The 9,583-nt window shown below is 40.5% G+C and overlaps 1 non-coding gene and 1 pseudogene across 1 annotated transcript; one reads left to right on the plus strand and one right to left on the minus strand.

Moving 5' to 3' along the window:
- Positions 1 to 9,577, minus strand: part of LOC141712855 (protein argonaute 4-like) — a 22,080-nt pseudogene extending 12,503 nt beyond the window's left edge.
- Positions 5,675 to 5,781, plus strand: LOC141680085 (small nucleolar RNA R71). The gene has a single exon (XR_012558261.1). It is a non-coding gene; the product is annotated as a small nucleolar RNA R71 (small nucleolar RNA).
- Positions 9,578 to 9,583: the final 6 nt, after the last annotated feature.

The following is a 9,583-nucleotide window of genomic DNA, read 5'->3' on the forward strand; positions in this document are numbered from 1 at the left end:
ATTGCCTGGACTGCGGGTCCAAACTGTGCCCGGTCGACAGAGAGTCGCACAAATCAAATCCAAGTCAAAATCCTCAGCAGTCTTTTCATTCCAGTTCTCCTCCTCGGGCTTCCTCTCTCGCTGTCCAATCACACGGCGAATCGCCGCAGGATGATAATCAACCGTCAGCCCACGGACTACAGAAAACCCATTCTTTTCAGCCTTCGCGTTCGCGTAGAACTCGCGAACAACGCTCATCGGTACTGCTTCGGGTGACTCACAAAAAGCTATCCACCCCTTCTCTGCAATCATGGGCAACAACTCACCATCCCTCCCTGATGGTAAAAACCCCCTCTCCTTCAGAATCGGCTTCCCCAACAGCCTAGTGTACTCCTCCTCCGCAGCTCTGTCAGTTAACCGAGGCCTTGCAGCAGTACCCCTCGATGAATCAGCAGTAGGAACTGTGCTGCTGCTGTCAATAGTGCGTGCTCTCTTGGGTGCCATTGATTCGTGAATAAAAGTGTGTAAGAACTGATTTTTGATGTTTGCGAGAGGGTTTAAGTGTAGGAAGTTTTGTGGGAGATATGTAGGATAGGTGTATGTATATATAGGGTGTGGATTAGATTAGGGTTTGGGAATTAAGGGATAAAATGATGGGGTAGTGGGAACAATTCGTGGGTTTATGGGCTAAAACTGTTTTTGTGTTTTTGTTTGTTCTTTTTTTTTTTTTCTGAACTGTAAATTTTTTTTTCTGGAACTCGACCCCTGCGCGGCCGCTCAGCATAGCTGCGCGGGCGCGCAGAGGGTCTCTGGAAAAAAAAAATTTCAGCCCCTGTTTTCTGATTTTTTTGTGTTTTTGGATAGGTTATTAACTTCTAAGGGTTCCTGTAACAACAATTCATGGGTTGCCTCCCACGCAGCGCTTCTTTTTCGTCATTAGCTTGACGTTCCGTACCTTTCTCAAGTAGTCAACAAAATGGCACTAACCACCTCTCGGTTTGCCATGTCCCCATAGTAGTGCTTCAACCGCTGACCGTTAACCTTGAATGCTTGGTCCGAATCATTCTCAAAAATTTCCACCGCTCCATGTGGAAACACAGTTTTGACAATAAAAGGTCCAGACCACCTTGATTTCAACTTCCCAGGAAAAAGTCGGAGCCGAGAGTTGAATAAAAGAACTTGTTGCCCTGGCACAAATAACTTAGGATGTAGCTTCCTATCGTGCCACCTCTTCACCTTTTCCTTATACATTTTGTTATTCTCGTACGCTTGAAGTCGAAATTCATCAAGTTCATTAAGCTGAAGCATTCTTTTCTTACCAGCTGCATCTAAATCCAGGTTCAATTTCTTCAATGCCCAGTAGGCCTTATGCTCAAGCTCCGCCGGTAGATGACATCTCTTACCGTACACCAACTGAAACGGTGACATCCCAAGTGGAGTTTTGTATGCTGTTCTGTAAGCCCAAACAGCTTCATCGAGCTTTAAAGACCAATCCTTCCTTGACGGACAAACAACCTTCTCTAGAATACGCTTTATCTCTCTGTTAGACACTTCCGCTTGACCATTTGTTTGCGGATGATAGGCAGTAGCTACTCGATGATTCACATTATAATGCTGCATCATAGAAGTGAACTTACGGTTGCAAAAATGCGATCCTTCATCACTTATGATTACCCGAGGTGTTCCAAACCTTGTGAAAATTTGCTTATGAAGAAAATTTTGTACTGCCTTTGCATCATTCGTCGGTAAAGCTTTAACTTCGACCCATTTTGAGACATAATCGACTGCCAGCAAGATGTACTGATTATTGCAAGACGAGATAAAAGGCCCCATGAAATCGATTCCCCATACATCAAAGACCTCGACTTCAAGCATCACATTTAATGGCATCTCATCCTTCCTTGACAAATTTCCCACTCTTTGGCAACGATCACACCTTAAAATAAACTGATGAGCATCCTTGAACAAAGTAGGCCAGAAAAAACCTGCTTGCAGAATACGAGCTGCCGTCTTCTCACCTCCATAGTGTCCACCATAAACCGTGGAATGGCAGTCTCGTAATATCCCCTCCGTCTCACAGAACGGGATACATCTCCTGATGATCTGGTCAGCTCCCTGTCTAAACAAATATGGTTCATCCCACATATACCACTTCACCTCATGCAGAAACTTCTTCTTTTGAGCGGATGTCAAATTAAGAGGCATTATATTGCTGACGAGATAGTTTACAATATCTGCAAACCATGGTTCTTCCTCCTGAATTGCAAACAACTGCTCATCCGGAAAAGATTCATTGATTAACGTCCTATCTTGTGAAGTAGAATCGGGATTCTCCAACCTAGAGAGATGGTCAGCTACTTGATTCTCAGTACCTTTTCTATCTTTGATCTCTAACTCAAATTCCTGAAGTAAAAGCACCCAACAAATGAGTCTCGGCTTCGAATCCTTCTTAGAAACCAGATAGCGAATAGCTGCATGATCAGTGAATACTGTTACTTTCGTACCAAGCAGATAAGATCGAAATTTCTCAAAGCCAAAGACTATAGCCAAAAGCTCCTTCTCAGTAGTGGTGTAGTTCAATTGGGCACCATTTAAAGTCTTACTCGCATAGTAGACCACATGGAAGAGATTTTTCTTGCGCTGTCCCAGAACTGCACCTACCGCATAATCACTCGCATCACACATCATCTCAAACGGTTCTGTCCAATCTGGTGCTGTAATAACTGGTGCAGTGATCAAACTCTTCTTGAGAGTCTCGAATGCTGCCAAACATTCATCATCAAATTTGAACGGCACATCTTTCTCAAGCAAATTGCACAACGGCTTAGATATCTTTGAAAAGTCCTTGATGAATCGCCGATAAAAACCCGCATGACCAAGAAAACTACGGATTCCTTTCACAGAATTAGGTGGGGGAAGATTTTCAATGACTCCCACCTTGGCCTTGTCCACCTCCAGACCCTTGCTAGAGACCTTATGCCCAAGGATAATGCCTTCACGCACCATAAAATGACATTTCTCCCAATTAAGCACCAAATTAGTTTCCACGCATCTTTTGAGTACGGCGCGCAGATTATTCAAACATTCATCATATGAGTGTCCAAAGACGGAGAAGTCATCCATGAACACTTCGACGTTATTTCCAATCATGTCAGAGAATATAGCCATCATACATCTCTGAAAAGTGGCCGGGGCGCCACATAACCCAAACGAAACTCTGCGAAAAGCAAATGTGCCAAATGGACAAGTGAAGGTAGTCTTTTCCTGATCCTCTGGTGCAATACAAATCTGATTATACCTGGAATAACCATCCAGAAGACAAAAATACTCATGACCCGCCAATCTGTCAAGCATTTGATCAATAAATGGAAGGGGGAAGTGATCCTTCCTTGTGGCTTTGTTCAATTTTCTATAATCCATGCATACTCTCCATCCTGTAATTGTTCGAGTAGGGATGAGCTCATTCTTTTCATTTGCGACCACAGTGATACCTCCCTTCTTAGGTACACATTGTACGGGGCTCACCCACGAGCTGTCAGAAATAGGATAAATGATGTCTGCATCTAGTCATTTCAGAATTTCTTTCTTCACCACCTCCTTCATGATGGGATTCATTCTTCGCTGCTGTTCCACAATTGGCTTACTACCTTCCTCTAGCAGAATTTTATGCATACAATATGAAGGACTTATCCCCTTGATGTCTGCTATGGTCCATCCTATAGCCGATTTGAATTCTCTCAAAATCCTTAAGAGCTTGTCTTCCTCACTACCTGAAAGGTCAGATGAAATAATAACAGGTAACGTAGATGAATCACCTAAAAAAGCATACCTCAAGTGTTCAGGTAATGGTTTGAGCTCCAAGGTAGGTGCTTCCTCTATTGATGGTTTGAGCTTCCCTTCAGCATTCTTAAGGTCAGAAGTACCAAGGGATTCAAATGGTATGTCCAGCTTTCGCTTCCATGGAGAAGCGTTCAGATATTGTAATTGCTCGTTGCTATCTTCATCATCGCTATCAAAATCCCCCACTAAGGCCTTTTCCAATGCATCAGACATTAGCATGTGATCGAGTTCCGAAGTAACTGCAGAATCAATCACATCCACTTTTAAGCACTCCTCATCTTCTGTAGGGAATTTCATTGCCTTGAATACGTTGAAGGTCACATCCTGATCTTGGACCCGCATAGTAAGTTCCCCTTTTTGCACATCTATCAAGGTACGGCCAGTAGCCAAGAAAGGCCTCCCCAAGATTATGGGAATCTTCTTATCTTCCTCAAAATCCAGAATAACAAAATCTGCTGGAAAGAAGAGCTTATCCACTTTGACGAGCACATCCTCAACTATGCCCCTTGGGTAAGTAATGGAACGGTCAGCCAATTGTAGTGACATGTACGTGGGTTTTGGATCAGGCAGATCCAGTTTTTTAAAGATCGACAACGGCATCAGATTAATGCTTGCTCCCAAATCACAAAGGCACTTGTCAAACGTCAGATTGCCAATTGTGCAAGGAATGGTGAAGCTCCCTGGATCTTTCAGTTTTGGTGGTAACTTTTGTTGCAGAACAGCGCTGCATTCTTCCGTGAGAGCAACGGTTTCAAGGTCATCCAGTTTCACCTTCCTTGAAAGAATAGTCTTCATAAACTTCGCATAACTAGGCATTTGTTCCAGAGCCTCAGTGAAAGGTATATTGATGTGAAGTTTCTTGAACACCTCCAGAAACTTCCTGAACTGTCTATCCAGCTTTTATTGCTGCAATCTCTTAGGAAAAGGTGGTGGAGGATAGAGCTGTTTCTCCCCTGTATTAGCCTCAGGCAGAGTGTGTTCAACAGTAGTCTTCCTTGGTTCCGCCGCTTTCTCCTTTTGCTTAGATTCTTCATCTCTAACTTCAGCTTCGACTTCCTTTGCCTTTTCAGCATCAGCCACTTTTCCAGACCTTAAGGTAATAGCCTTGACTTGCTCTTTAGCTTCCTTCCTGCCTAGTACTTCCGTGTCACTGGGAAGAGTGCCAGGTTGACGATTGAGCACTGCATTGGCTAATTGACCGATTTGATTTTCCAAGGTCTTGATAGAAACCGCCTGACTCTTGCACAACAGCTTAAGTTCCTCAAAATCAGCACTAGTGGGTGCAGCTGTACTTCCCTGTTGAGGATATGATTGCCTTGTAGTATACTGCTGTGGTTGCTGGAATCCAGGTGGGATAAACTGTTTACTCATTCCTTGCTGATATGGTGGCTGAATAGCATTCTGATTATTTCCCCAGCTGAAATTTGGATGATTTCTGTTATTAGGATGATAGGTCGCTGGCACAGGCTGCTGTTGTCGCTGATAATTATTCACATACTGAACGAATTCATTGACAAGAGAACACTGATCCGTAGCATGAGAACCTGCACAAAGCTCACAAACCATAGCTATTTGATTAACTCCATACGTAGCCAGAGAATCAACCTTCATTGATAGCGCTTGGAGCTGGGCTGCAATAGCGGTGGCTGCATCAACTTCCAGAATACCTGCTACCTTGCCTGACGTCATCCTCTGAGTTGGGTTTTGATACTCATTTGCAGCCATCGTCTCTATAAGATTATACGCCTCAATATAGCTTTTAGCCCATAAGGCTCCTCCAGCTGCTGCATCGAGCATGGGCCGAGATTGGGCCCCCAAACCATTATAGAAACCAGTGATCACCATCCAATCCGGCATTCCATGATGTGGACATTTTCTCAACATTTCCTTGTAGCGTTCTCAAGCCTCGCACATAGATTCTGTAGGTTGCTGCGCAAACTGAGTAAGAGCACTCCTCATAGCAGCAGTCTTTGCCATTGGATAAAACTTCACCAGAAACTTTTGCGCAAGATCTTGCCACGTAGTGATGGACCCAGCTGGTTCAGAATGTAACCAGTCTTTAGCCTTATCCCTCAGTGAGAATGGGAAAAGCCTCAACTTGATAGCCTCATCAGTCACGCCATTATACTTAAAAGTGCTGCAGATCTCGACAAAATTCCTTATGTACATGTTGGGGTCTTCAGTTGCCGCTCCTCCAAAAGAAACAGAATTCTGCACCATCTGAATAGTGCCCAGCTTGATTTCAAAGGTGTTAGCTTGAATAGACGGATGGAGGATGCTTGACTGAATGTCATCAATTTTAGGCCGAGAAAAATCCATAAGAGCTGGATCAGCTTGAACAATACGATCTCCCATGTTTACTGGTTCTTTCTGCTCAGTTCCTGAATCCGAATCCTCAAAATCTAACTTCTCCGGAATATCAAGAACTTCGTCTGTCTCCTCAGCTGTATCTAAAGTCCTCTTGCGAGCACGAGAACGAGTTTGCATAAACGCTTGCTAAAGTACCTGAAACACAACCGAAAAGAGTAAGTAACTACTACGTCCTAATCACTGAGTCCTAATGACCAATAATGGTAAGTACATAAACTAAACAAATATGCCGAGTCCCCGGCAGCGGCGCCAAAAACTTGTTAGAGCGAAAACACGCGCTAATATTCACGCAAGTATACGCGTTCGCAAGTAATATAGAATATTTTCTAGTTCGTTCCCTCAGAGAATCAGACTAAATTATTGTCTAATTAACTCACTCACCAATGTATGATTACTTCTCAATGTTAAGATAATAACACTTAAAATTGTTGATTAAATATTAACTATAATTAACTACTTAATTAACCACTTAACTAACTCTTCAATTTATCAATAATAAAACACTCATGAGATCACAACTTCATTATTACTTCCTTCTATAGCCATTGTTATTACCTTTGGCATGTGACAGTGATGATATTAATCGAATAACACGAAACTGATAAAAGCCAACTTTCATTGTACTAATACCATTCTACCAAGCATCCACAATTAAGATAGAAGTTGAATAGTCATCAATTATATTGAGTTCCTATATGTCTACAGAAATTGACAACACAACAATTTAAGCTCAAGTTATTCCTTTTGATTACATAGGGCAAATAAAACTGTTAGAGTTACCCACTAATCATGCTCAACGTACATGAACCTATGCTAGCATGGCAAGTTCTAAATCTCAAGATCCACCGTCGCTTCACAAGAGATTAACACCCTATCTTATATGTTCGCGACGCACATAAGACGAATACGCACAACCAATACTAGATATCATGCAATCATCACACACTAAAGTATTAAACAATTAACTAAAGAATTCCATAATAAATCCGTTGCAACCCCATAATCACGATTAGCCCATAATAGAACTTATCGCCATCATGGGTTCATATGAAATCATGACAAACAAACACAAAAAAATAATAACTAAACTAATTATATTAAAACAAAGTACGTCACAAGAGTAAATAAGTCAAAGCAAGAAAACTAGCATCCAACATTACAACGAAACAAGAATCACAAGAAAATATGCTTCCTCTTCGTTGCGGTGTGCTAAATCGGTCTTCTTCCTTATCTCCTTCGCTTCTTGCGTAAAACACAATCTAAAACATAATCCCCTTAATACTCTCTGTGAAAACGTCTCAAATCTACCTATATAATAGTCCCATAAAACTTAGATTACATAGAAGTTGGAAGCCAAACAGAAGTAGAAGTCTAAAATAATTTATCTTTTTCCCCGACCCTGCGCGGCCGCTCAGCATAGCTGCGCGGGCGCGCAGGTTGCTGCGCGGCCGCTCAGCATTGCTGCGCGGGCGCGCAGGCCTCTACTGGAAAAAATCCAGGTTTGCTCTGTTTCTTCGCCGTAATCTGCCCATTCCTTTCCTCTCGCAATGGTGAACACATGCCAAGGCTTATTCTTGATGATTCCTCCCCCGAAATGCAACTAATACCCTGAAATGCATAAACACTAGAAAAATGCATCAAATACACAAAATACTTGATTTCAAGACACCAATTTAAGCCATTTTAAGACGTTCTAAGTGGTATAAAATGCCACTTATCACCAAGCCGGGATCATATAGGACCTATGACTCAAGGTAGAAAGATCACTATAAAGGCGATAAAAGAAAGAGAGGTCACATTCAACCTACCCCCGGTAAAAGAAGTGTAGAAGGAAGAGTCGATCTATGAGCCAGGCCCGATCTGTGACCGAGATCAGATTCGTACAAGAGCACCAAAAGAAGCTTTGTCCCGAGGGCAAGGAACGAGAAAAGATATGATACCCGGATGAATTCCCGAAGAAGCGTGAAAATGATGATTGATGCTCAGACACTACTAGAAAAAACACCTTAGACATCGATTAAAAACCGATGTCTATGTAAAAAATATATGATATATTCGCGACTGATGTTAAAGATATTTTATCATAGACATCGGTTAAAAACCGATGTCTAAGTAATCTTACACAACGTTTCTGGAAAATTTCTGATGTCTAATTCACATTCTTGTTATCTAATTGAGTAATATCAAGTTCAGAAATACAATATTAGAATGATTAGATATATTTAAAACTATAGAACACAAGCAATATTTATGAATTAACATCGATTAAAAATAAAAATGGATGTCTTAAACCTATTAGACATCAATTTTTTATTAAAGAACCGATGTTAATTTGAACAATAGACATCGATTATTTTCTAAATAACCGATGTCAATTTGAACAATAGACATTGATTATTTTCTAAATTACCAATGTTGATATAATAAATAGACATCGGGTGTTTATTTTTGAATCGATGTTATTTCCTTGTTTACATGTGCTAATATCCCTGTATTAACATCGAATATTAGATAATGCATTAACCACAATACTGAAAAAATTTAATTCTTAAAACTCAGTTAATACATATATATTATTACTCAATTGAATTCAAGATCAATAAATTCTCAATGTGTACAACTAATCTCAAATATGTCTATAATTTTAAACAAACTATTCTATAATTCAAGATCATCTTCTATATGTGTTCAATATCTTCTATAGAAGATCGTCCAGAGACCCAGCTACCCTGCAACAGACCTGTGTTCAACAGCAAACCCTCAACCTTTACTCACTGGCTAGCGCTCATCATAATGCTGAAAGTTAAAGGATAGATTTCACCTATAACAGGAGATAAAAAAAATTTCATACATAATCTTCGCTTGGTCCACTCACCGCTGCACACATTTGTTTAAGACCTCCATTCCATGAAACCATCAAATAACCATTGTTCTTATACACCCCTGTATTAGTGGCATCACATGGAATCAGAATGAAATCATCCAATTCGAACTACAAAGTATATTTCATCTAAATTAAAATTAAAAGAAAACAAATAAACCAAATCATATAAAGTAGTGGCAAAAGTTCAAGGTAAGACCAGAAAATCCTTGAGACATTCAAATTAGGTAGCAACAAACGATATTAGGAAAGATTCTACATATCACAAGCAACTAAAAAAAATATACTATATATCTAAATTTCCAAGAAATAACTAAAATTCTAAAATGATACATGAAGCAGATAAAGAATCGTTATATTTCTACCGAATGATCAAGCCATCTGCCTTATCCTCTTCAAATATCAAATTTTGTTTGCATTGGAATTACGGAAAACCTCACAAAACCACCATCTTAGTTCTGAAACTATAGCAAGTGTTGCATATACATGCAAAGAGTAAAATGTCATGGATTA

Source organism: Apium graveolens, chromosome 1 (genome assembly GCF_009905375.1).
Source record: "Apium graveolens cultivar Ventura chromosome 1, ASM990537v1, whole genome shotgun sequence".
NCBI lineage: Eukaryota > Viridiplantae > Streptophyta > Magnoliopsida > Apiales > Apiaceae > Apium > Apium graveolens.